This window comes from Oryctolagus cuniculus, chromosome 15 (assembly GCF_964237555.1).
Source record: "Oryctolagus cuniculus chromosome 15, mOryCun1.1, whole genome shotgun sequence".
Classification (NCBI taxonomy): domain Eukaryota; kingdom Metazoa; phylum Chordata; class Mammalia; order Lagomorpha; family Leporidae; genus Oryctolagus; species Oryctolagus cuniculus.
In genome coordinates, this window is record NC_091446.1 from 47,420,823 (window position 1) to 47,448,449 (window position 27,627).

The window sequence follows — 27,627 nt, forward strand, 5'->3', positions numbered from 1 at the left end:
TCGGGCTCTTGGCTTCAGATCAGCTCAACTGCGGCCACTGCAGCTATCTGGGAAGTGAACCAGAGGCTGGAAGACCTCTCTCCCTCTCTCCCTCTCTCTCTCTCTTTCTTAATGCCTTTGCCTCTCTATATCTCTGCCTTTCAAACAAATTAATAAAAAAATTAAAAAATAAGCATGATTCACTCATCATAAACCTATTAAAATATCAACAAAATACATACTTGGTACATAATAAATTTTTTAGCACATAGAGTATGAATTCCAATTATTAAATTGGTTTTGACAGTGATTATTATTAATTAAAATATGTTATTTTATCTACCTCATTGACACTTCAACTATAAATCTGGTATATCTGATTTTTCTAGTTGAGTTTCAGCCTGTGTGCATCCAACCTTAATTCTGAATGTCAGTTCCAGTGCCTATTATGGCTCCGGACTAGCCATGTGAGAGAAGGAACTGGATCAATATTTGTATTAAGCAGGGAAACTTTCTCATTTAATAGGTAAATTGGACATTCTTTTGTTCTCCCAGAGAATAATCTTAACATTAGACCATAGGTTAAAAAATGCCAATAGCTATCAGGAACTGACACATATTATTGGAATTTCAAAACATCTTATTTAAACCCGAAACTGAAGTTAATCCCATAATCACACAAGAAAATAATCCATAATGCCATGTCTCAAAGTAATTAGGATGACATCACCTTGCTATTTTTAAAGGAGATTGCACAAAATCCATAAGCTTGTGTGTGATCTGAGGCTGTGCATCAGAATATATGAATAGCAAGAGATGATACATTTTTTATCTTTAAAAAGAGGAAAGTCTGCTACAATTAGGCCAAGTGTATTCATTATATTATTATGGTTCAAAAGTTCATGAATGCACTTTTGTTAAATACAGACATGAATTGAAATCTATTTTATGTCTGTATTTGTGCTATTTCAGTTACAACATTACAAGATTTTTGTAGGCTTAAAGTCACATGTAATAAACTATCTGGCTTTATTATTTGAATCTGTTTATGAAATAAGAGTTCTATCAGCTATTATATGACCACTGATGTAAGATAAAATTATAAATTACCTTATATCCCATTGTTCTCACTTATCTGAATGCTATCATTGACATAGTTGTAATTAAAATTAAAATTATGATACAATATTATATCCACTTATACTATTTAATTTTAATGAGGACTAAAAAGGTTAGATCCTCCTGTTTATGTAATTTTGAAGGATTAATAGAAAATGTTTTTATTACATGTCCCAGAAAAAATTTAATTTTATTTAAGGTATACAAGTTTCAAGTATTACATATATATAGATTTAAGAACATTGTGAGAGGCTGGTACTATGGAGTAGCTGGTAAAGCCACTGCCTGCAGTGCTGGCATCCCATATGGGTGCCGGTTCTAGTCCTAGCTGCTCCACTCCAGTCCAGCTCTCTGCTATTAGCTGGGAAAGCACTAAAGATGGCCCAAATCCTTGGGTCCCTGCACCCATGTGGGAAACCTAGAAGAAGCTCCTGGCTCACGACTTTGAATCAGCCCAGCCCCGGCCATTGCAGCCATTTGGTTACTAAACCAGCGAATAAAAGACTCATCCCCCCCGCTTCTCTGCCTCCGCCATCTGTAACTCTGCCTTTCAAATAAATAAATAAAATAAATCTTTTTTTTTAAAAAAAAGAGCATTGTGCCACTTCCTACTCCACCCTCCCTCCTGCCCATGGGCTCCAACCCTTACTCCTGCTCCCTCTCCTATTCCCACTATTACATTTTACAGAGGTCTGTTTTCAGTTTACTCCATACTCACAAGGTTAACCCTACACTAAGTAAAGAGTTCAACAAATAGTATGAAGAAGAAAAACAAAACACTGTTCTTCAACAGTAGAGACAAAGGCTACAAACAATCATAGACTCTCAAATGCCCATTGCACTCCAATACATTACATTTTAGGTACTCTATTAGTTATCCCAAATGAGGGAATACATATGGTATCTGACTTTTTAGGACTGGCTTATTTCACTAAGCATAATGGTTTCTAGTTGCTTATGTTATATATACACCACACAGTACTACTCAGCTGTACAAAAAGTTTCTTAAAATAAAAAAATAAGCAGATTAAAAAAGTCAGCAAAGACAAAGATTCAGGTAACAATTGTGTACCACTTTGATTGAGTGAAAACCCAAGGCTACAAAGAACAACCATTAGCACATACTTAAACAAATAAACTATTGGATAAATTAACCAATGAGCAAGTAGAGGAAGTATATCCCATTAAGAATTACATTAAATTGTATAGATAGCCATACTAAAGGAGTGACAGCAACAATACTGCAGTTCTTAAGTGTGTGCTATGTACGCTGACTTTTCCCTGTAGATTACAGTAAAGAGAATAGGGAAAAGAATGACTTCAAGTGGAGAAATCTTACAAAGCCTACTTCATCAAGGCAACCAAATATCTGCATAAACAGTGATAAAACACATTAAGTATCCTTGATAAGATGTGAGAAAGATATATGTTACATCTGTAATACTTCTCCCATAAATCCAAAATGTCTTATCATGAAAAAACACCAAGAGACAAATTTCAGCATGGGTGTATTCTACAGCAGCTGACCAGCATGCCTCGGAACTCTCAAGATCATCAAAAGCAAGGAAATTCATAGAAATTGTCCCAGCTAAATGAGCCTAAGGAGACAGAAAACTAAATGTCACATGATATCCTAGGTGGCATCCTGAAAGCGATGATCATTATATAAAAAGTAAATATGCATAACTGTGGATATTAGTTAATATATATAATACATTGGCTTTTTAAACTGTAACAAGTATTCTACACGAAAATAACACATGAATAACAGGTGAGCCTGTGTACTGGAGGTCGTACAAAAATTCTTTGCACAATTTACTCTATTAATAAAAAAAGGAAACTAGTTGTGGTATGGTTGTGTTAGAATGAGGTATATAACAACATGGGAGAATGGAAAAAACGCAAAGCTCATAGTAAATGCTTCTTGGCAAGCAGCTGTTTTCTTGCTCAGCCACTATATAATGCTCTAAGCATGGAGTCAAGTCTTTCAACCCTTCTTTCCCCTAGATTTCTGTCTCATGAATGAATGGACTACAAGACTACTAAGTTCCCTCTTAGCTCATTTGTGCTACTTATAGCAAGTGAAGCCACTGCCTGCAACACCAGTTTTCCACATGGGCACCAGTTCATGTAACAGCTGCTCCACTTCTGATCCAGCTCCCTGTTAATGTGCCTGAACAGGCAGCAGAGTATGACCCAAGTGCTTGGGCCCCAGCAGCCATGTAGGAGACCAGGAGGCTCTTGGCTCCTGGCTTTGGACCAGCCCAGCTCAAGCAGATGAGATCATTCAGGGAGTGAACCAGAGAATGGAAGATCTCCACCCCCCTCTCTCTGTAGCTCTGCTTTTCAAATAAGTAGATACATCTTAAAAAAATCAGATTTTACCTTCATACAGCTTACAAATAAATGGGAAAGTGCGCTTGACAGCACTGAAGAAATCAAAATTTACTACAAAATAGAGTTTAAGTCTGGGGTTGCATTACATAAATTCTTTGGACCCCATAGAAACTATTTAGTGCAAAGGAAGAATTAAGAAGCAAGTGAAACTAAAGATTCACTCTGAAAAAGTAATAGATATGGATGAAAAGTGAGGGGCCTCACTTTTTCCCAAGTGACTAGAATATGATTCTTATATTAATTGCTAATTTTACTTCAGTTTCATGCTGTGGTAAAGTATTCCTTCAAATCCCTCAATGCTTCAGTATTACCTATAGCATCAAACCCACATGCCTCGCCTACCATATAAAACCTTGCTTCACCTTGCTCTTGTCAGTTTTCCTAGTCCATATCCTTCTACAGGGCAAATAATTTGCACTACAGCAATCCTGAGATACATTAAGTCTACTACATGACATATAATGTTAGATAACATTGTAATTTTGGAAATCCCTTTCCTTCCTTTATAATTTCCTTTATCCTTGGTCTTTTGGTGGCATGATCTAATTTTGTATTTCTTTTGTTTTGCTGGATTCAGCTATGATGCTATCTCATTCAGATTTTTCAAATTCATTTTCAGCAATAGAACTGAATACCCTTATCAACCTTTGCAAAGTTCTCAAGCAATGTTTATCACTGCCCTCAATTTTGTAAACACTAGCTACACTCTTTTACTATTGGTGAAGCAGACCATGTCATAATCATCTTTATATCTAAATAATACGGAGAAAATGATGATGAGGATGAGGATGATAGGATGAGGATGATAAAAGTAATGATGGAAAATGATTTTGTCAATGAATAGTGGCTTTTGTGTCACACACTGCATTTGAGTCTTGAACTAAAACCAAGTTGTCAGACCTTGTTTTATTTTACTTGCCCATTTAATACATAAATGTGCCCAATGGATATTGTTCACATTTAAATTGAGGGATTCCCTTTAATATGGCCTTATTTAAATATTAAGCACTAATGAGAGTATAACAGGAACAAAAAGAAATTCAAGATGAATAGGATATGCTTGTTCAAAAGAACTAATGGATAAATACCCTAGATAAACAGCAGAGTCTCCTCAACCTCATGCAGTGCAAATTCATATTATATTCCACTGCTTTATGTTTTTCAGTAATTCACATTTTCTGTATCACTGGAAGTATACCATACAGAAATTAGCAAATATCAGACATCGTTTACTTGCTTGCCTTATTCTACCTCAGAAGCTTTGCTCTCAGTGAACTTCTGTTTCCTATGACCTACCAGCTAACTACATCTATTTTTGGTTTCTATCACAAACTCCTTTATAATGAAATTATTTGAGGAGTGAGGTAAGAGAAATCAGTTGACACAAAACCTTGTCATTATGATAATAATTCCTTTATTCACCAAAGACAGAAATGTCACTTATAACATTTCTTGAATTGATTTCAGAGGGATTAGTTTCCTTGACTTACTAAAGGGAGACCCATATAATATTCTTACAGATAAAAATATTAGAGTGATGGGTATTTACCATCATTTTATAATTTCTTAATTTTTTTAGACTTCAATATATTTTTCAACCATTTAAAAAAAATTTAGCTTAATAAACCAAGTGTAGCCATATAATACAGTGTTTGAATGCACAGAAAATATGTGCATCACATAACTGTTTTTATCTGGTTACATGTATGCTAAATCAATGTGCATATAATGGTTGAAGAAAAAATGCAATATGTTAAATGTAAATTGGAAACCTTGAAAGTTATATTTATTCACATGTATAACTTTGGGATTATAGCTTTTTGAAAAAGATTTGCTTATTTATTTGTAAGACAGAACAAGAGAGGGAAAGAGAGATCTTCTATCTGCTGGTTTACTCCTCAAATGGCCACAATGACCAGGGATGAGCCATGCTGAAGCCAGGAGCCAGAAACTCCATCTGGGTCTCCTACGTATGCAGCAGGGGACTACACACTTGGGCCATCATCTGCTATCTTTCTGGGAACATTAACAGAGTGGGATCTGAAGCAGAACAGCCGAACTCCATTTGGCACTCTAACATGAGGTGCTGGCATTGCAGGTATTGGCTTAACCCACTGTGCCACCACATTTGCCCCTGGCATTTACGATTATAAATACAACACCCTTACTGGTAAACAGTCAAATTGGTTACTGTTAATCCAGTTCTATTTTTGAAAGCTATTAACCTAGACTTCTGCTTCTGTTAATCATGAATCTAATCATTGTCACAAGCCTATTGTCAGAAGATGATTAGAAAAGTTACACAAAGCATTTCAGCAGTCTGCTGGAAGGTATCAGATGTAAGAACATGATGAAGTGTTTTCAGGCCAACATCTGGGTACCAGGAGCTAGAATTGACCTCCAGGGAGGTGCACTGAGAACTGAAAGTCTCTTCAGCCCTGAGGTATCTCCAGCGCCTTTAGGGGACTACAGAGAAGGTGAGATGGGGTCTATAGTGTTTATCATTCTTGTGGATCTATGGGAAAAACTGCATTCTGCGTGGCAAATGGAAACTGACCAACTCTTCACTTTCAGCCAGGAACCTGAAAGTTCTTATCTTCAAAGCAGAATGAAATGGAGGCACAAAATCCCACACTATCATAACTCAACTTTTAATTTAGTCAGTTGTAAAAACTGAATTGATTTAATCCTGAATTGTTACTGTCCTCATTTTTCCAGCAAAAATGAACTGTCTCTTGGGGCAGCTAGTGTCATGCTAAGCCTCAAATTATCTGTATAACACTTTCACAATTACTTCATCTCTCGATGACTCAAAAATCAGGCCATGAGGAAAGGGTTCAAATAATAAAAATACGTGGAAATAAGGGATAGACAACACACCGTGATTATGGAAGCATTTCATAATGCACATCCTCCACAGGGAACCCCTGCAACAATTACTGATGCCAGAAATGGCCTGAGAGAATTCAGATGCAGATGGAATTCTGGAGTTGGAATACTTTCTGCCTGGAAGATAATGAGGACACCATCACTCCTGTGTGGGAGATTACAGAGGACCCACCGAAGAAATGATTTTATGAGTGTTCAAATTACCCTGGTGTGCTAAATGGAGATAGGGTACTACTGGAAGTAAATGCCCTGGCAGGTGGAATACATCAAGTGTATGGGAATTATATGACAATAGTACTTGTAACAACAAGGAAATTGGTGGCTTTCTGGGGGGCAACTGAGAATCACAGGATCGCCCCAGGCTATGGATGCTTAACTATCTATTAAAGACTAATGATTATGTGTGATAGTCTCCTGGGAGTATATTACAGAGAGTTTATCACCTGCAGCTAAAAAGCAAAGATTGTTAAGGATCAGGGCCATGATTCACTCTCAAAATGCCAAACTCCAAAGAGGTATAAAATTGAAACATAGATAGTTGCTATGTGAAAGGAAGGACCCTGTTAGGAGAAGATGAAACTTGGAGACTTAGCATGGAGATGTTCATTTATTTCAGTTCCCCAGATTATCTGGATCATCTGAACTTGGAGAAATGACAGCCTCATCATTTCTCACAATCATTTACAGACAAATTAAAATTCTGTATACAACAAATCAGATTTGAGAGAGTACTTCTTTTTTTTTTATTCTTAAAGGAAAAGGTTTATTGATAGGGGAAATCCAACAGGTTGGAGGGAAGGGCAACAAAAAAAAGAGACAGGAGTTGAAAAGGAGAGATCAAAAGAGAGAGGGTGAAGAAGAAACATAGAGAGAGATCTGGAAAGAGAGTGTGTGCACCAGGAGCAAGTCTTGTTACACCTTTGCTGGGGGGGAAGGGAAATAGGAGCAGCAAATCCTATTAGGGTGGGGGTGGAACTGACACCTGTGGTTGGGCCATCTGGTCACCTGGCTTCCAGCAATGGTGGCAGGGGATAGAGCCTAGGATGGTGTCCGGGGCATAGATCACACCACAGGTAAGACTGTGCCATTTTACCAACATTCCCCCCTTTTGTATTTTATAAAGCAAATGTTGTATGGGATTATATCAGCCCCAAAAGTCCAGGAGGGGCTGAACAGGACCCAAATGAAATAACAAATAATGTGTTTTTGAAATACCACTAATAATCAAGGCTACAAGAAACTCCACATCGAGAGCTACAAAGAAACAGTCACAGATGAAGATAACAGTGGATTTGTTTCACTAGTCACTCTAGAGCCTTCACTTACTGAACAGAATGTCAGGCACATTCGCCAACAGAATACACAATTCATTCTTCAAATCTCCCACTATTTTTTTTCTTATTTTTACTTTTACCAAGCATAAATGATTGAAAACATTTTCAGGTATATTTCTGAAGACGTGACTGGAGCTAAAATGAAATTTTCTTTTTATCAAGTTTGTGTACATTAACAACTGTGGGAAAACCAGAACTTTATTGTTCCATGATTCTCAAGTTACAGCACAGAAACATAATTACCTAAATTTCCTCATGGGTGTATGTATGAGGAACTGGGCTCATGTGAACTGGGCTCCATAAATGGGGCATATTCCAGGGAGACATCAATGGAAGTGGCATGAGAAAGTAGTTCCACAACAAATCCATTCAGATGAAGGTGAAATTCGAAACCTTCACCTTTGGGAAACAGTTGTGACAATATTTCTAATAGCAGCATCCAACCTGTGGTGTGTGTCCCCCTCCAGATTCTGCTTTCCTTAATAAATGTGAAATCTACTGTTTTTCACTTAGCGCGCTAACAGTTACTCTTTTTCTTCAGCGGGTTGACGTCCTTGCCTGAAGTGCGGGCATCCCATGTGGGCACCAGTTTGAGACCTGGATGCTCCTCTTCCAATCCAGCTCTCTGCTATGGCCTGGAAGGCAGTAGAAGATGGCCCAAGTCCTTGGGCCCCTGCACCCACACGGGAGACCCGGAAGAAGTTCCTGGTTCCTGGCTTCGGATGGGTGCAGCTCTGGCCATTGAGGCCATCTGGAGAGTGAACCAGTGGATGGAAGATCTCTCTCTCTCTCTGCCTCTCCTCTCTCTGTGTAACCTCTGATTTCAAATAAATAAATAAATTAAAAAAAATTTAAAATGGAAACGTTTTGTATTCTCTAGCAAAGGTATTTTTGTCTTTGTGGACATCTATGTTTACTTTCCTCCTCAGATGCAAGAAAATGCCAGAAGTGTCTGCTATAAAATACATTGTTCAATATATAGACAGACAGGTAGCTATTTACATGATGGCTGTTTTAATAAAATTAAAGACCTGTTTCTTCAGTCTCATGGGTCATTTTAAGAATTTAATAGGCCCATATGACTCACAACTAATATATCAAACAAGGCAGCTATAGAACAATTTTACCACAGAGCAAAATTCTACTGGAAAGATCTGTCTAAGGCACTGATAACTTGACTAGGACCTATCATCAGCTACATTTACATTAGAGGATCCTTTCTTAATGGGTTAAATGGTTCCATAAGTGGTTTTAAGTTTTGAATTTCATATAAGATAGTGTATGCCTCCTCCACTGTATTATTCTATTTGATTTTGCCAGCAAACTTACCAGTGATCAAATTAGGTACAGAATTCACTTCATTTTAGAGTAACAAAAATCAAATCTTATTAGCACTCATTACCAAGCACTGAGGTTTTTCTTCAAGCTGCCTTAGAGTGAATGATGTTAAACTCCATTACTGAAATCTCCAGGCTGACGCTAACAGACTCATCCTTTTGGGAAAACAAGTTCATGTGCTGGTATGTGTTGTCATGGGTTAAGCCACCAGCTGCTTATGTGGGGTGCCAGTTATCCCCTGTCGCTCCACTTCTGATCCAGTTCCCTGCTAATGTTTCTGGGGAAGCAGCAAATGATGGCCCAAGCAACTGGTCCTCTGCCACCCTTGGGGGAGCCCACATGGAGATCCAGGGTCCTGGCTTTTGCCTGGACCAGCCTTGGCCTTGCAACCATTTATGTAGTGAACCATCAGATGGAATCTCTCTCTGTTTCTCTCTTATTTGTCACTCTGCCTGTCAAATAAGTCAATGAATAAATCTTTTTAAAAAAGATTATTATCATAAGATAAGTTACTCCGAAACCTGATAACTTAAGCCAGTCAGGATCCAGAGATGATATTACAAGGCTTTGTTTGTATGTAATTTTTACAAATATGTTTGGATTGTAACAGAAAATATGAAAAATGGGGTAACATGATAGCAATTCCATAAGCTCAAAAGGGATTAAAGGTTAACAAAAGCATCATGTCAAAAATAAACAAGCAAAAACTAGACACATTTATTTTAGAAAGTACAAATCAAGTATAATTATAAATACCTGTTATGCTGAAATTTAAACTCAGCAGACACAAGTTGATATTTGATAAAAATTCACACATTTGTACTTAAACTATTTCATAATATGCTTTCAGAAAATTTACTTATATAAAGGATGGTCAGTATCACCATTTGAATAAAAATTTTAAAAATGAAAATTAAGTGCATATATAAATTCAAGCAAATTCATTTCTAAAACTCTTCCTGACTGTATCACATTGCAAAAGGTAAGGAATTTGAATTCTCTTAGGTGTAGAGTGGAATTAATTGTCATAACACAAAACACACAAATCTACCCACTCAGAAAATGCACTTTTCTCTCCCTTGTTTTATAAGATATTTAAGAAATATAAGAAACAATTAAATGAACATGTAAAATATTTGTACAGCTATGTAATATAATATATATTTAAGTATACCCTTTTAATTTTTAAGCTTTTAGCTGAAATCCAAAGCTTTAGCAAGTTTTTTAGGAGGAGAAATTGAGTATACACTTTCAAGCATGCCTTACTATTTGTAATGTCCATGTCAAAACAGGTCTTTTCATAAAATGAATGATTTGTTCCCTGAAATAATCCAGTATTTCTTGTATTATAACTATATTCAGAATGTGCAATACAATTATCATGTGGAAACATCCTCTTAAAATACTATCTTACAAGGAGAAATATGAACTATAAATGAAATACAAATGTAGATGGATGCTTAATTACCTTAATCTGTAGCATTTTCCTTAATAAATTACAACTGTGTTCATCAGTGTGCCTGGAATGCCCAAAAATATAAATGAAAAATATTAATTTTCCATCTTCACACATCAGGTACAGCTAGCATCCATATTCCTGACATGTGACTGGATGTATCTTACTAGATTATACCATGAGTCACTTGGGCAGAATCAGTCTCAACCTCAAATCACTTTTGGTAGAATATTGGGAAGGAAAGATTCAGTTAACTCTTTAACTGCAAGTGCTTTGGAGTAAACAGTGATTAATTTTCAGGTTGAGACAGGATGTTTTCAGCACTTTCTGATTCATCTATACATGTCAAATCATTACCAAGAGGTCCAAAACTTAACCTCTCACTCCTGACTAGAAACAATGCATTTTTCCAGGGTTCTTTATTGGTTTTTTCCTTAACTTTATTTTTCTGACTTTCAAAAATATCAGGAAAATATACATATAACAGCCAAAAAGTCTAAGGAGATGTATTTACCTACATTAGACTCTGAGGATAAACTGATTTCTTATTAATTTCATGATTATATGAGATCCAGTTTTTATCTCTGGAAACTTGTTATTTAGCACCTCATACTTAACACTTTGTAAAAATAAAGTCTAGATAGACTCTATTTTTTATACTCTTACAAATAAATCGCTGGAATAATTGTTAAGAGTTTTAAAAATAATTAGGTGTTCCTATAAACTGAGATTCAAAACTATAAATAATAAGATCATTTGTATCTATTACACTTTGAACCTAAAGGCAGTGGAGAAACAAATGTCAAAGATTTAAAATATTCAGTTTACCAAAAATAAGCACACAATCATGGAATATTTTACATACACCTATAAATTAATTTTAAATAAAACCTGCATTTAGTAAATCTCATATATTTAAATTCACCAAATGTTAGTTGTTCCAAACAATATTTATTACCTGCTAAGCCTCAGAGACCATTATTTTCATCTCAGTTCTACTACTAGGCAAAATCTAAATGTCAAAAGTTAGCACAGTGTTTAATGAGTGGATAAATATTAGAAACCACAGCTCAAAATCCTAGGTAAGTCATTATTAGGGGCTTACTAACTTCAGTACCTGACATTTACTTCTGTTTTCATATTAGTTTTAGTTTTCATTAAATATCCTCCTGCACTGAGATAAGGTATTTAATAAAGAAAAAAGTGTACTTCTTTCCTTGTAGTTTACTAGAACACAGCATCACCAAATGCTCCCCAATGCAATTGGACAGTATTATCTCAATAAGTTATTAATCTCTGATTGCAAAAAAAGTAGAGAAAAAGTATAGTCTAATTATTTGGAAAATATACAAATGTTGTTACTAATAAAAATACAGAATTTACTATTGGGAATCCAGAGGAGAGACATTTCTCCAAAAACTTGATGAAAGAGAAAAGGAAAACAAGTCTTGGACTGAAGAGTAATCTTGAAAATAATCTGATTTGCTGTCATTATCATAAAATTATATTACCAAGATTGTGGACTGAAATTTTTATTGGGTTTTCAGTCTATAGGATCTTAACAATATGAAATTATTTCAGCAATTCATATTTTAATTCAAAAGTTTGAGTCATAAAACTGATAAAACCAACCATTCCTGGTCTAAAGTTAGCTAGGACATAGAAGCACAATCCATTTGCTTATTGCAAAATCTGATTTCGTTCATACTACTAAACCCCAACATTTAATATCTGTTCATAAATTCAAGCCTCAGATCTTAGTTTACTCTAAATTCATTAAATATTTTGCCATGGATGTGCCTTTGGCATAGCAATTTACATACATATTGGCACATGTACATCCCGTATTCTGGTGTCTGGGTTCAAGTCCTGGCTATGCTTTAGATTTAATTTTCTTACTAATGCACACTCTGTGAGACAGCAAGTAATGATTCAAGAACTTTGGTCCTTGACACTCACAAAAATATCAACTGACCTCTGGGTTCCTTACTTCCTGACCCAGACTTGAGTATTGTGGGTTTGGGGAAAATGAACCAGGAAATGGACAATGTCTCTTGTCTCTGACTCTCTATCTTTCAAGTAAGTTTTATATTTATTTCCATCTTCTGGCTCACTCCCCAAATGGCCACAATGGGTCAATCAGAAGCCAGGAGCAAGAAGCTTCTTCCTGGTCTCCCAGATGAATGTAGGGGTCCAGGTACTTGAGCCATCATCCACTGCTTTCCCAGGCCAGCAGAAGGGAGCTGAACTGGAAGTGAAGTGGCTAGATCTTGAACTGGCACCCGATATGGGATTCTGGCACCAGAGGCAGAAGTTTTACCCACTACAGCACTGTCCCCCACCCTGGACCCTTTTTTTACTTTTTAAAGATTTATTTGTTTATTTGAGAGGCAGAGTTACAGACTTAGAGGAAGAAAGAGAGAGAAGAGAGCGCTCTTCCAGCTCTTCCATGTATTAGCCCATTCCCCAAATGGCTGCAACAGCTGGAGCTGGGCCAATCCAAAACCAGGATTCAGGAGCTTCCTCCAGATCTCCCACATGGTACAGGGGCCCAAGCACTTGAGCCATCATCTACTGCTTTTCCAAGCACATTAGCAGGGAGCTGGATCAGAATTAGAGCATCCAGGACTTGAACTACAGCCCATATGAGATGCTTGCACCACAGGCAGAGGTCTAGCCTACTATGCCACAGTAACAGCCCCCACTCTGGACTCTTGTCCCACACTTAATCACTGCTAAAGCTCTCTGGCCCTACCCAGCACACGCCTCTGGATATCCATTGAAGGAACAGACACTCCACTAAGCCAAAAGGGATAGTTCAAAGATAAAAACCATTAGAGGAGAAATCCAACAAATGTTTCCACAAATGCCAAAAATCAATGCAGAAATACAAGAAACACGAGCAACTAAGACAATATGATTCCCCCAAAGAATCACAATAACCCTTCAATATTAGAATGTGAAATGAAGATACTGATGAAACACCTGAAAAAGAATTCAAAAGAATGATCATAAGGTACTATAAAATACAGAGAAGAAAATACATGTGTTAAAGAAATCCATACATGACATGGATGAACAATGTTCCCAAGAGATAAAAATCTTGCAGTACAGAATCAAACTGAAATATCAGAAATGTAGAATTCAATAGGTCAAATAAAAATACAGTGGAAAGTCTTAACAACAAATTTATTGAAGCAGAGGGAAGACTAAGCTAGAAGACAAATCCTTGGAAATAATAAAAAAAGAAGAAAAACTGAAAATAATGTTTGAGATTTATGGGATTCTATAAAATGGGTAAACATATGTATCTTAGGAGTTCCTGAAAGTGTGGAGAGCATATTTTAGAAGGCCTATTCAGTGAAATGATAGCAAGAAAATTACACCATTTAGATGATGACAGGGACATCCATGTATAGGAATCACTTAGAACCCTTAATATACATGATCAGAAAAGATCTCTACAATCACACATTATAGTCAAACCTTCAAGAGTAAAAGATTCTAAAATGTGCATGAGAAAAATGCCAGATTACTTTCAGAGAATCCCCAATTAGACTGACAGTTGATTTCACATCAGCAGCCCTATAGGCTAGGAGAGAGTGGAGAGACATAGTCCAAGGTGTAAAAGATAAAAAAAAAAAAATCTCAACACAGCAAAGCTCTCATTTATAAATGAAGGTGAATTAGGGGCAAGCTCTGTGGTGTAGTAAGTTAAGCCTTTACCTGTAGCACCCCATCCTATATGGGTGCTGGTACATTTCCCAGCTGCTTCTTTTCTGATCCAGATCTCTGCTTATGACCTGAAAATATAAGCCATCTTATGGATCTCCTTGCACCCATCTGGGAGATCCAGAAGAAGTTCTGGCTGCTGTGGCCATCTGGGGAGTGGACCACTGGAAGGAAGACCTTTCTTTCTGTCTTCCGTTTTCTGTAACTCTACCTCTCAAATAAATTAAAAAATGAAGGTGAAATAAATATCTTTTATTTATTTTTTATTTATTTATTTTTTGACAGGCAGAGTGGACAGTGAGAGAGAGAGACAGAGAGAAAGGTCTTCCTTTGCCGTTGGTTCACCCTCCAATGGCCGCCGCGGCTGGCGCGCTGCGGCCGGCGCACCGCACCGATCCAATGGCAGGAGCCAGGAGCCAGGTACTTTTCCTGGTCTCCCATGGGGTGCAGGGCCCAAGCACCTGGGCCATCCTCCACTGCACTCCCGGGCCACAGCAGAGGGCTGGCCTGGAAGAGGGGCAACCGGGACAGAATCCGGCGCCCCGACCGGGACTAGAACCCGGTGTGCCGGCGCCGCTAGGCGGAGGATTAGCCTAGTGAGCCGCGGCGCCGGCCATAAATATCTTTTAAAGCAAACAAAAATTAAAAGAATTTGTTAACCACTGATTCAGCCTTAAGTACATTCTTAAAGATGTGCTTCATTCAGAAACAGTGTATAATAGCCATCATTATGAGAGAATGTGTATGCAGAAAATCTCGTATTTAAAGCACAAAAGAAATCCAAAGCAAACAACAGGAATCTTTATGGGGAAATGGCAGGACAAGGTCCTTACTTATTAATAATAATCTTAGGGCTGGCACCGAGGCTCACTAGGCTAATCCTCTGCCTGTGGCGCCTGCACCCCAGGTTCTAGTCCCAGTTGGGGTGCCAGATTCTGTCCCAGTTGCTCCTCTTCCAGTCCAGCTATCTCCTGTGGCCCGGGAAGGCAGTGGAGGATGGCCCAGGTGCTTGGGCCTTGCACCCACATGGGAGACCAGGAGGAGGGACTTGGCTCCTGGCTTCGTATTGGTGCAGTGTGCCGGCAGTAGCGGTCATTTGGGAGGTGAACCAATGGAAGGAAGACCTCTCTCTCTCTCTCTCTCTCTCTCTCACTGTCTAACTCTGCCTGTCAAAAAAATAATAACAATCTTAAATGCAAATATCTTAAATTCTCCAATTAAAACATACATACTAACTGAATACATTAAAAAAAGCAAGACCCATCTATTTGCAGTCTACAAGAGACATACCTTGCCAACAAAGACTCATTCAGAATGAAAGTGAAAGGGTGGAAATTATATTCCATGCTAACAGAAGGCAAAAATGACCATATATAACTATCCTAATATCAGAAAAAGTATAACATAATAAACTGTTAAGAGAGACAAAGAAGGGAATTATGTAATGATTAAGGGATCCATTCAACAGGGGCATATGACTATAGCAAATATATATGCAACCAATGCTAGGTTATCTGGCTGTTTAAAACAAATGTTAATGGATCTAAAGGCAGACATAAAGACCAAAATATAATAATAATGGGGAATTCATAAACCTAGTTTCATCAATGACCACATAAAATAGACAAAAAAATTAACAAACAACAAAGCTAAATGAAACTATGGACTAAATGGACCTAATTGATATCTACATTTCATCCCACAGTTACAGAACACAAATTATTTTCATCAGTACATGGAACTTCTTTTAGGATAGACCTTATGTCAGGTCACAGAGAACATATGACCAAAATAAAAAAAGAAATGAAGTCATACCATGTATCTTTTCTGACTACAATGTGATAAAGCTGGAAATTAACAACTCAAGAATCTCTAGGAAATATACAAACACATGGAGACTGAACAGTGGAGACTGAATGAACAGTGGGTTAAGAAGAAATAAAAATAGAAATAAAGGTATTCCTAGAAATGAATGAAAATGACAACACATAAAACATGGGATACAGCAAAAGCAGTGTTAGAAAGAAAGTTAATAGCAACTGGTGCCTACATTAAGAAATTAGAAAGGCATACAATAAATTTTCTAACAAAGAATCTCAAGGAGCTCGAGAAACAAGAATAAACCAAATCCATAATTGGTAGAGGGAAAGAAATAATGCAAATTAGAAAAGAAATAAACAAAATTATAACAAAAAACATTATTAGAAACATGAATCGCTGTTATTTTTTCCTTTAAAAACTGAACAAAATTGTAAATGACCAGGTTTCATTGTTTTTGACTGCTGTATAGTATTCTATAGAGTACATGTCCCATAATTTCTTTATCCAGTCTACTGTTGATGGGCATTTGGGTTGGTTCAAGGTCTTAGCTATTGTGAATTGAGCTGCAATAAACATTAATGTGCAGACAGCTTGTTTGTCTGTACTCTATAGAATACTATACAGCAGTCAAAAACAACGAAACCCGGTCATTTGCAACAAGATGGAGGAATTTGGAAAACATCATGCTGAGTGAATTGAGCCAGTCCCAAAGGGACAAATATCATATGTTCTCCCTGATTGGTGACTACTAACTGAGCACCAAAGGGGGAAACTTGTTGAAATGAAATGGACACTATGAGAAACAGTGACTTGATCAGCTGTGGCCTGACAGTAGATGTACAATGTAATACTTTATCCATTTTAGCATTTTTTTTTGTTCTAGTACCATTGGTTGAACTCTTTAATTAACACACAATTATTCTTAGGTGTTTAAATTTTAACTGAAAAGTGATCCCTGTTAGGAATTTGGAAAACATTATGCTGAGTGTAATAAGCCAATCCCAAAGGGACAAATACCACTTGTTCTCCTTGATCGGTGACAACTAACTGAGCACCAAAAAGGAAACCTGTTAAAGTGAAATGAACACTATGAGAAACGGTGACTTGATCAGCCCTAACCCTGATTGTTGATGAGCAACTAGATATGTTATCCCTCTTAGTATTTTTGTTTGTTTGTTCTACTTAATACTTTTGGTTGAATACTGTAATCAATACACAATTATTCTTAAGTGTTGAAACTTAACTGAAAAGTGATTGCTGTTAAATATAAGAGTGGGAATAAGAGAGGGAAAAGATGTGCAATTCGGGACATGCTCAAGCTGACTTACCTCAAACGGTAGAGTTAGAAACATACCAGGGGATTCCAATTCAATCCCATCAAGGTGGCATGTACCAATGCCATCTCACTAATCCCAGTGATCAATTTCTGTTCACAACTGATCATAATGATAGGACTAAGAACTAAAGGGATCACATAAACAAGACTAGTGTCTGCAAATACTAGCTGATAGAATAAAAAAGGGAGAGAACAATCCAACATGGGAAGTGAGATACACAGCAGACCCATAGAATGGCAGATGTCCTAAATAGCACTCTGGCCTCAGAATCAGCCCTTAAGGCATGTGGATCCGGCTGAAAAGCCCATGAGAGTATTTCAGGCATGGAAAGCCAAGACACTCTGGGGGAAAAAAAAAAAAAAACCTAAATTAAAGATCTCTGTGAGTGAGATCCCAGTGGAAAGAATGGGTCATCAAAGAAGGAGGTACCTTTCTCTGAAGGGAGGAGAGAACTTCCACTTTGACCATGGCCTTGTCTAAATATGATCAGAGTCAGTGAACTCAGGGGGCTTCCATAGCCTTGGCAGCTCATGACAAGAGCCTCGGGTGATTACTGATGCCATAAACAAGAGTGTCAATTTGTTAAGTCAACAACAGGAGTCACTGTGCACTTACTCCTCACGTAGGATCTTTGTCCTTAGTGTGCTGTACATTGAGATTTAATGCTATAACCAGTACTCAAACAGTATTTTTCACTTTATGCTTCTGTGTGGGAGCAAACTGTTGAAATCTTTACTTAATGTATGCTAAACAGATCTTCTGTATATAAAGAGAATCAAAAATGAATCTTGATGTCAATGGAAGGGGAGAGGGAGTGGGAAAGGGGAGGGTTGCGGGTGGGAGGGACGTTATGGGGGGGAAGCCATTGTACTCCATAAGCTGTACTTTGGAAATTTATATTCATTAAATAAAAGTTTGAAAACAAAAAAATATAAAAAAAAAACTGAACAAAATTAATACACCATTGGCCAAACTAACAAAATAAGGTGTGGGGGTTAAAATAAAATTAACCATCAAGAATTGCTGAAAATAGCTATAAGCCAATAAATTGGAAAATCTAGAAAAATGGATGAATATGGACACATACAATCTACAAATAATTGAGTCATGACAGTATAGAAAACATAAATAGACCAATAACCATAGCAGAGTTTGAATCATGAATAAAGACCCTTCTAACAAGGAAAAGCCCGGACTTGGTGGCTCCACTACTGGACTCTACAAAACTCTGAAAGAACTAATCCTTCTCAAGCTGTTCAAAACAATTGAATGTGATGCAATCCTCCCAAACTCCATCTATGAGGCCAGTAACACCTTAATTATAAAACCAAAAATAGAGCAAAGTAGAAGAACCATAGACCAATATCCCTGATGAACATAGGGACAAAAATCCTTAACAAAATACTTGCTAGTAGAATCCAACAACACATCAGAAAGATCATTCTCCCAGACTAAGTGGGATTTATCCCTGGTATGCAGGGATGATTCACTAGTCACAAATCGAAAAATGTGACACAGCACATTAACCAAATGAAAAATAAATACTATAAAATTATCTCAATAGATGCAAAGAAAGCATTTGATAAAATACAGCATCCTTTCATGATTAAAATCCTAGGCACATTGGATATAAAAAGAACATTGCTCAATACAATCCAGTCAATATTTGACAAACCCACAGCCATCATTACACTGAGTGGGGAAAAGTTAAAAGAATCTGCACTAATATCTGGAAACACACAGGGATGCCCATTTTCACCATTGCTATACAATACAGTTATGGGAGTTTTAGCCAGAGCCATTAGACAACAACAACAAAAAAATCAAAGGGATATAAATTGGGAAGGATTAAATCAAATAATAGCTATTTTCAGATGACTTGGTCCTATAAATAGAGAACCAAAAGATTTTACTTAAGAGACTATTGGAACTCACAGGAGAGTTTGGTAGAATTCTAGGATATAAAATCAACACACAAAAATCAATAACCTTTGTTGAAAAAATAATTCCTGGCTGAGAAAGAATTTGTAAGATCAGTATGATTCACAATAGCTACAAACATTTAAATGACTCAGAATCAACTTAATCCAGGATGGAATGATTTCTATGATGAAGATTAAAAAAAAAAAAAAAACAAAGGAAAACATAGAAGAAAACACCAAAAAATGTAAAAATATTCTATGTTTGTGGATTGGAAGAAATAATTTCATCAAAATATCCATAGTACCCAAGGTAATTTACAGATTTAATGTGATCCCAACCAAAATACCTACAACATTCTTAGATCTAGAAAAATGTGATACACAATGGACACTGAATAGCTAAAGTGATCTTACACAACAAAAACAAAGCAGGAGGCATCAAAATACCAGATTTCAAGACTTCTTACATGCCAGTTTTAATTAACAAAATCTAGCACTGTCACAAAAACAGTTATGTAGACCAATGGAACAGAATAGAAAACCCAGAAATCAATCCACACACCTACAACCAATTGATTTTTGAGAATGAAGCTAAAATAAATATGTGGAAACAGGAAAATCTCTTCAACAAATGTTCCTGGGGCAATTGGATCTACATGTGCAAAACTATGCCACAAGAACCCTACCTTATACCTTATACAAAAATCAATTCAAAATAGACCTAGGATCTAAATCTGCAACCTGATACCATAAATTTACTAGAGGAAAACATGGAGGAAACTCTGCAAGACATTGGTATAGGCAAAGAGTTCTTGAAAATGATCCCAGAAACATAGGTAATAAAAGCAAAAATATGCAAATGGGATTACATTGCTTCTCAGCATTCTGGCTAAGATCAAGTGTGGGGAGTACATAAGACTAAGAAGTTTCTGCACAGCAAAGGAAACACTCAACAAAGTGAAGAGGCAACCAACAGAATGGGAGAAAATATTTGCCAACAGTGTCACTGATAAAGGATTAATATCTAGGATCTATAAAGATCTCAATAAATTAAAAGACAACAAAGCAATCAATTTAAGAAACGGACAAAGAATAGGCATTTTCAAATGATGAAATACAAATGACAAAAGACACAGGAAAATGTAAAAATAATATGAGCAGCAAGATGGCAGAATAGGAAGGGAGCACACTAATAGTCCGGGAAGAGACAGTTTAATAAAAGTGGAGATACTGCAGGTTCAAGGAAGAGAAGGGGAAGAAACAGCAGAGGAAACACTTCTGGAACTAGTGATTCACAGTGGACCTGTGTGGAGAGCATGGGAGCCCATGGTTTGGGTCACCAGCGGCAGAATCAACACACCAGCGCTGGAACACGAGGTGAACCAAACCTCAATAGCCCGAGACACCGGCAGGCAAGCAGAAAGAGGAGACTAGAGGGAATGAGGCTTGAAACCCTGTGGGGAAAATTTCACCAGGCTAACTCGAAGAGAGAGGAAAAAAAAAAAAGTGACCGATATGGACACGAGTTTCTCTCTCTCTGCTCACTTCCCAAAAGTGATCAAGACAAAGAGCACGCGCCATTTTGGACATACATCATAAGCAGGGTGACCTCAGGTCGGCACCCGCCCTCAGCCTAGCAGAAAAACCTGACTCTGGGGTGGGGTGAAACAACAGGAAATTAGGACCTAGTGAATGTGTGGTGCTAATGAATTGAGACTGAAAAGAGAGACAGTGGGGGAGAGAACTCACAGAATTCACATGAGTACTCTCCAGAGACGCTACAATTTGGCAACCTTGGCAACCCAGTGGGAGACTACAGGAGAATTTGATCCCACACTGAGGGCAGTACAGATTCCCTGTGTGGTCCTGGGAAAGAGCTTCCAATCTCTGGCTCCTGTGGGTATATCATTCACCTGCTAACTACATCCAATTCCACTCAGCTGTGTGGAATTACTTCCCTTTTGAATCAAAAAAAGAAAGAAAGAGAGAGAGATTTACCACGCCTAACCTGGGAGTGTCACCTTTGGCACATCCTTAACCCTGAGGAACCAAACAGAGCTCTCAGGCCACACCCATCTCAAGCCTCTAAGGATCCATCAAAAGCAGACAGTCCACTTAATACAGTCATAGTATAACAAGAAAAAACACCACAGCGAGGGAAGAAGAATCCAAAGAATATCTCCATAATGCCAAGCAACAAATACAGGAACAAGAAGGAAGACACTATGACACCCCCAAATGAACAAGACAACCCAACACAAGATTATGAAGATGATGAGATGGAAGAAATGCAAGATATGAATTTCAAAAAAAAATTATGATAAGAACATTTAGAAGTTTTCAAAAACAAATGCTTGAACTACAGAATTCCTTACTGAACAGGACAGAAAATCTCCTTCGAGAAAATGAAATCTTAAGGAGGTATCAAAATGAAATGAAACAACTAGTAGAACAGGAAAGTATGATAGTGATGAGAAATCATAATGAAATGAAGAACTCAATAGATCAAATGACAAACACATTAGAGAGCCTTAAAAACAGAATAGGAGAAGCAGAAGAGAGAATATCAGACTTAGAAGACAGAGAACAGGAAAGTATACACTCAAACCAAAGAAAAGAAGAGGAAATTAGAAATATTAAAAATATTGTTGGGAATCTACAGGATACTATTAAAAATACCAATATTCGGGTTCTAGGAGTTCCTGAAGGCATGGAGAGGGAGAAAGGATTAGAAGGCCTTTTTAGTGAGATACTTGCAGAGAACATCCCAGGTTTGGAGAAGGACAGAGACATCTTAGAACCCCTAATATACATGACCAAAAGAGATCCTCACCACGACACATTGTAATCAAACTGAACACAGTGAAACATAAAGGAAAGTTTATAAAATGTGCAAGGGAGAAACGTCAGGTTACTCTCAGAGGATCTCCAATTAGATTCACAGCTGACTTCTCATCAGAAACCTTACAAACAAAAAGGGAATGGCGAGACATAGCACAGGTACTAAGAGAGAAAAACTGCCAGTCTAGAATATTATATCCTGCAAAGCTCTCATTTGTGAATGAAGGTGAAATAAAGACCTTTCACAGCAAACAGAAATTGAAAGAATTTGTCGCCATTGAAAGAATTTGTCGTCCAGCCCTGCAAATGATGCTTAAAGATGTGCTACACACAGAAACACAGAAACACGGTCATCAATATGAAAGAAGGTAAAGGAAGGAAACCTCACAGCAAAAGATCACAGGAAGTTCAAAGCATATATTAGAAAATATCTTTGGGAAATGGCAGGGCAAATTTACTACTTATCAATAGTCACATTGAATTTAATGGCCTGAAAAGTTCAGTTTAAAGATACAGATTGGCTGATTGGGTTAAGGAACAAAACTCATCTATTTGCTGCTTACAAGAAACACATCTTTCCAACAAAGATACATACAGACTGAAAGTGAAAGGCTGGAAAAAGATATACCATGCCAACAGAAATGAAAAAAGAGCAGGTGTAGCCATCCTAATATCGGACAACATAAACTTTAACACAAAAACTGTTAAGAGAGACAAAGAGGGGCACTATATAATGGATAAGGGATCGATTCAACAGGAAGATATAACAATTATCAATGTATATGCACCTAATTACAGGGCACCGGTTTATCTAAAAGATTGTTAAGGGACTTAAATGGAGACTTAGACCCCAATACAATAGTACTGGGGGACTTTAATACTCCACTCTCAGAAATATACAGATCAACAGGACAGAAGATCAAAAGGAGACAGTAGATTTAAACGACACAAATGGATCTAACAGATATCTACAGAACTTTTCATCCTACACATAAAGCATTTGCATTCTTCTCAGCAGTACATGGAACCTTCTCTAGGATTGACCACATACTAGGCCATAAAGCAAGTCTAAGCAAATTCAAAATAATTAGAATCATACAATGCAGCTTCTCAGACCATGAAGGAATGAAGTTGGAAATTAGCAACTCAAGGAATCCCTAGAGCATATGCAAACACATGGAGATTGAACAACATGGTCCTGAATGAACAATGGGTCATAGAAGAAATCAAAAGAGAAATCAAAAACTTTCTGGAAGTAAATGAGGATAACAGCACAACACACCAAACTTATGGGATACAGCAAAAGCAGTGTTAAGAGGAAAGTTTATAGCAATAGGTGCCTACATCAAGAAATTGGAAAGGCACCAAATAGATGAGCTTTCAATTCCTCTCAAGGATCTAGAGAATCTGAAGCAAACCAGACCCAAATCTAGTAGGAGAAGAGAAATACTTAAAATCAGAGAATAAATCCATGGTATTGAATCAAAAAAAAAAAAAAATTACAAAAAATCAGCCAAACAAGGAGCTGGTTTTTTGAAAAGCCCATGACAGTAATTTCAGGCATGGAAAGCCAAGACACTCTGAAAAAAAAAAAAAAAAAAAAAAAACCTAAATGAAAGATCTCTGGGAGTGAAATCCCAGTGGAAAGAATGGGGCCATCAAAGAAGGAGGTACCTTTCTCTGAAGGGAAGAGAGAACTTCCACTTTGACTATGACCCTGTCAAATAAGATAGAAGTCTGCGAACTCAAAAGGCTTCCATAGCCTTGGCAACTCATGACTAAAGCCTAGGGAGATTACTGACGCCATAAACAAGAGTGTTAAATTGTTAAGTCAACAACAGGAGTCACTGTGTGCTTACTTCTCATGTGGGATCTGTCCTTAATATGTTGTCCAATGTGAAGTAATGCTATAACTAGTACTGAAACAGTATTTTACACTTTATGTTTCTGTGTGGGTGCAAACTGATGAAATCTTTACTTAATATATACTAAATAGATCTGTATATAAAGATAATTGAAAATGATTCTTGATGTGAATGGAATGGGAGAGGGAGCAGGAGACTGGAGGCATGCGAGTGGGAGGGAAATTATGGGGGGGAAGCCATTGTAATCCATAAACTGTACTTTGGAAATTTATATTTACTAAATAAAAAAAATTTAAAAAAGGATGAACATTATTAAAAAAAAACAATAACAACAAACCACAATGAGGTTTACCTTACCCCAGTCAGAATGGCTATCACCCAATAATCAGAAAATAATAAATTCTGGATAGGATGTGGGGTTGGAAAGGTATCCTACTACACTGTTGGAGGGAACTAGTAATAGTACAACTGGAAGACAGTATCAAGATTCCTCAGAAATCTGAACATATATTTGCCTTATGATCCAGCCATCCCACTCCAGGAAATTTACCCAAACTAGATTAAATAAACATACGAATGTGTTATTTGTATCCCAATGTTTTCTGCAGCTTGATTCACAAAATATGAGGTTTGGAATCAACCCAGATGTCCATCAGTTGATTACTCGATAAAGAAAAAGTAGTATATATACACAATGGAATACCTCTAAGGAATTAAAAATAATGAAATCCTGTCTTTGGCAACAAATTGGATACAACTGGAAATCCTTATATTTAGTGAAATAAGACAGTTTGAAAAAAAAAAATACATGTTTTCTCTGATGTGTGGCAGTTAATGTAGAATATAAAAATGTATATAGGAATGAAATGGACATTTTGTGGCATGGTTATTTCCAGCCCTTGTTGTTTATACTCCTGTGAAACTGTGGTATTTCACTTTTATTTGTTGAGTACTATGGTTAGCTGTGAAGTTGTGAATATTGTGGCTAGCAGATGAAAAACTCTTTCTCTCTCTCTCTCCATGTGTGTGTGTGTGTGTGTGTGTGTTTGTATGTATGTCTGATTTTCAAATAGAGAAAGAGAGAGAGAGAGAGAAAGAGAGAGAGAGAGAGAGATTCAGATAGAGATACTCCTTCCGCTGGTTCACTTCCCAAATGCCCACAACACAAGGACTGGGCCATACTGAAGCTAGGAGCTTCTGCTGGGTCTCCCATGTGGATGGTTGGGACCCAAGCCATTGGGACATCTTTCACTGCCTTCCCAGGCATATCAGTATGAAGCTGCATTGGAATTGAAGCAGTCTGGATTTCAACTGGTGTCCATATGGGATACCGACATTGCAGGTAGCAGCTAAACCCTTTAAGTCATGCAAGCTCCCCCTGCCAATCATATTATAAACAGTTATTGTTACTCTCTTTATTACCTATTAAACTACTAATTCAAAAGAACAACATTAAAGCCAATTTCTTTTGCCATAAGAAAGAATTATTAATTTATAGAAAATGTGGAAATGTGGATTCCTTAGGCAATTTCAATGTGCAGCTAGTACATGAGTTTTATCTCTTATTTCAATCCATCCTGGTAATATGAATCAATTAAAAAATCAGTAATTTTAGCTACATTTTTGAATGAAAATCCTGAACAGATTTCATAATTATGTCAATACTGCATGAAGACAGAATCAGAGAGTATGGTTCAGGGAGAGAGAAATAAGGAAGAAGTGAAGAGAAATTTCAGAATTCCAAATACAGGATGCATGTCCCCCTTTAACTTATTTTTCACCAATCTTCTGGCATTAAAGAAAATGACCATAGTGTTTACACAATATCACATATTTGGACCAACTTAGAAAACTGACTTCAACATAGTAATCCAACAATAATGTGAATTATTTTTTTTTAACTTTTATTTAATGAATATAAATTTCCAAAGTAGAGCTTATGGATTACAATGCCCCCCCCCCATAACTTCCCTCCCACCTGCAACCCTCCCCTTTCCCTCTCCCTCCCCCTTCCATTCACATCAAGATTCATTTTTGATTCTCTTTATATACAGAAGATCAGTTTAGCATATATTAAGTAAAGACTTCAACAGTTTGCACCCACATAGAAACACAAAGTGAAAAATACTGTTTGAGTACTAGTTATAGCATTAAATCACAATGTACAGCACATTAAGGACAGAGATCCTACATGAGGAGTAAGTGCACAGTGACTCCTGTTGTTGACTTAACAAATTGACACTCTTGTTTATGGCATCAGTAATCACCCTAGGCTCTTGTCATGAGTCCCCTAGCATATATTTCTAGTGTTGAGAGACTTTGCTTTTGTAGATTCCCTACTGATACTATATTAACCAAGTATTTTGAGGATATGGTGTTTTCATCGAATGTCAGCCACAAAATCCATTAATGTTTCCTTGGAGGTTTAGTAGCCATTGTTTTACAGAATAATTATCATCAAATATTGTTATTATGCTATGTGAAGAAGTATGGAATAAAGAAATCTCAAAGCTTGTGAGCAATTTATGTTCTTGCATACTTTTATAATCATTATAAGGTCAGGATACATTTCATTTATGCTTTTGTTTCTAATGGGTGCTTTTCAGTCTAATTTTAGATTTATATATCATGGTAAATCATTGTGAACTAGTATAAAAACTCCCTAAAATTATATGTTCAGGCATTTAATCATGTAATGTTGTATTAATATAATTCTTAGTAAGTTCTATTGAATATTTCTCTACTATCTGTTGGACATATTATATCATATTAATTACTGAAATAAATTTAAAAAATCTTGAATTGGAATCCCCTGGCACATTTCTAACTCTAACGTTTGGAGCAAGTCCCATTGAGCATGTCCCAAACTGTACATTTCCTCCCTCTCTTATTCCCAGTCTTATATTTAACAGGGATCACTTTTCAGTTAAATTTAAACACCTAAGAATATTTGTGTATTAATTAAAGCGTTCAACCAATAGTATTAAGTAGCACAAAAAAATACTAAAAGGGATAAAGTATTAAATTCCTCATCAACAGTCAGGACAAGGGCTGATGAAGTCACTGTTTCTCATAGTGTCCATTTCACTTCAACATGTTTCCTTTTTGGTGCCCAATTAATTGTCACTGATCAGGGAGAACATATGATATTTGTCCTTTTAGGACTGGCTTATTTCACTCAGCATGATGTTTTCCAGATTCCTCCATTTTGTTGCAAATGATTGGATTTCATTGTTTTTTTACTGCTGTATAGTATTCTATAGAGTACATATCAAGGTGGCATGTATCAATGCCATCTCACTAGTCAAAGTGATCAGTTTCAGTATACAATTGATCATAATGATAGGATTAAGATCAAAGGGATCACATAAATAAGACTAGTGTCTGCTAATACTAACTGAAAGAATTATAGAGAGAATGATCCAAAATGGGAAACTGGATATACAGCAGACTCATAGAATGGCAGATGTCCTAAACAGCACTCTGGCCTCAGAATCAGCCCTTAAGGCACTCGGATCTGGCTGAAAAGCCCATGAGAGTATTTTAGGCATGGAAAGCCAAGACACTCTGGCAAAAAAAAAAAAAAATAAAATAAAA

The 27,627-nt window shown here is 36.9% G+C and overlaps 1 protein-coding gene across 1 annotated transcript in view; it reads right to left on the minus strand.

The window, feature by feature from the left end:
- LOC100356485 (protocadherin-15) overlaps positions 1–27,627 on the minus strand; it is a 1,660,811-nt gene that overhangs the window by 833,016 nt on the left and 800,168 nt on the right. Inside the window, 1 exon segment of the mRNA XM_070057681.1 lies at positions 10,525–10,576. The gene's annotated coding sequence lies outside the window, so the exon portion shown is untranslated.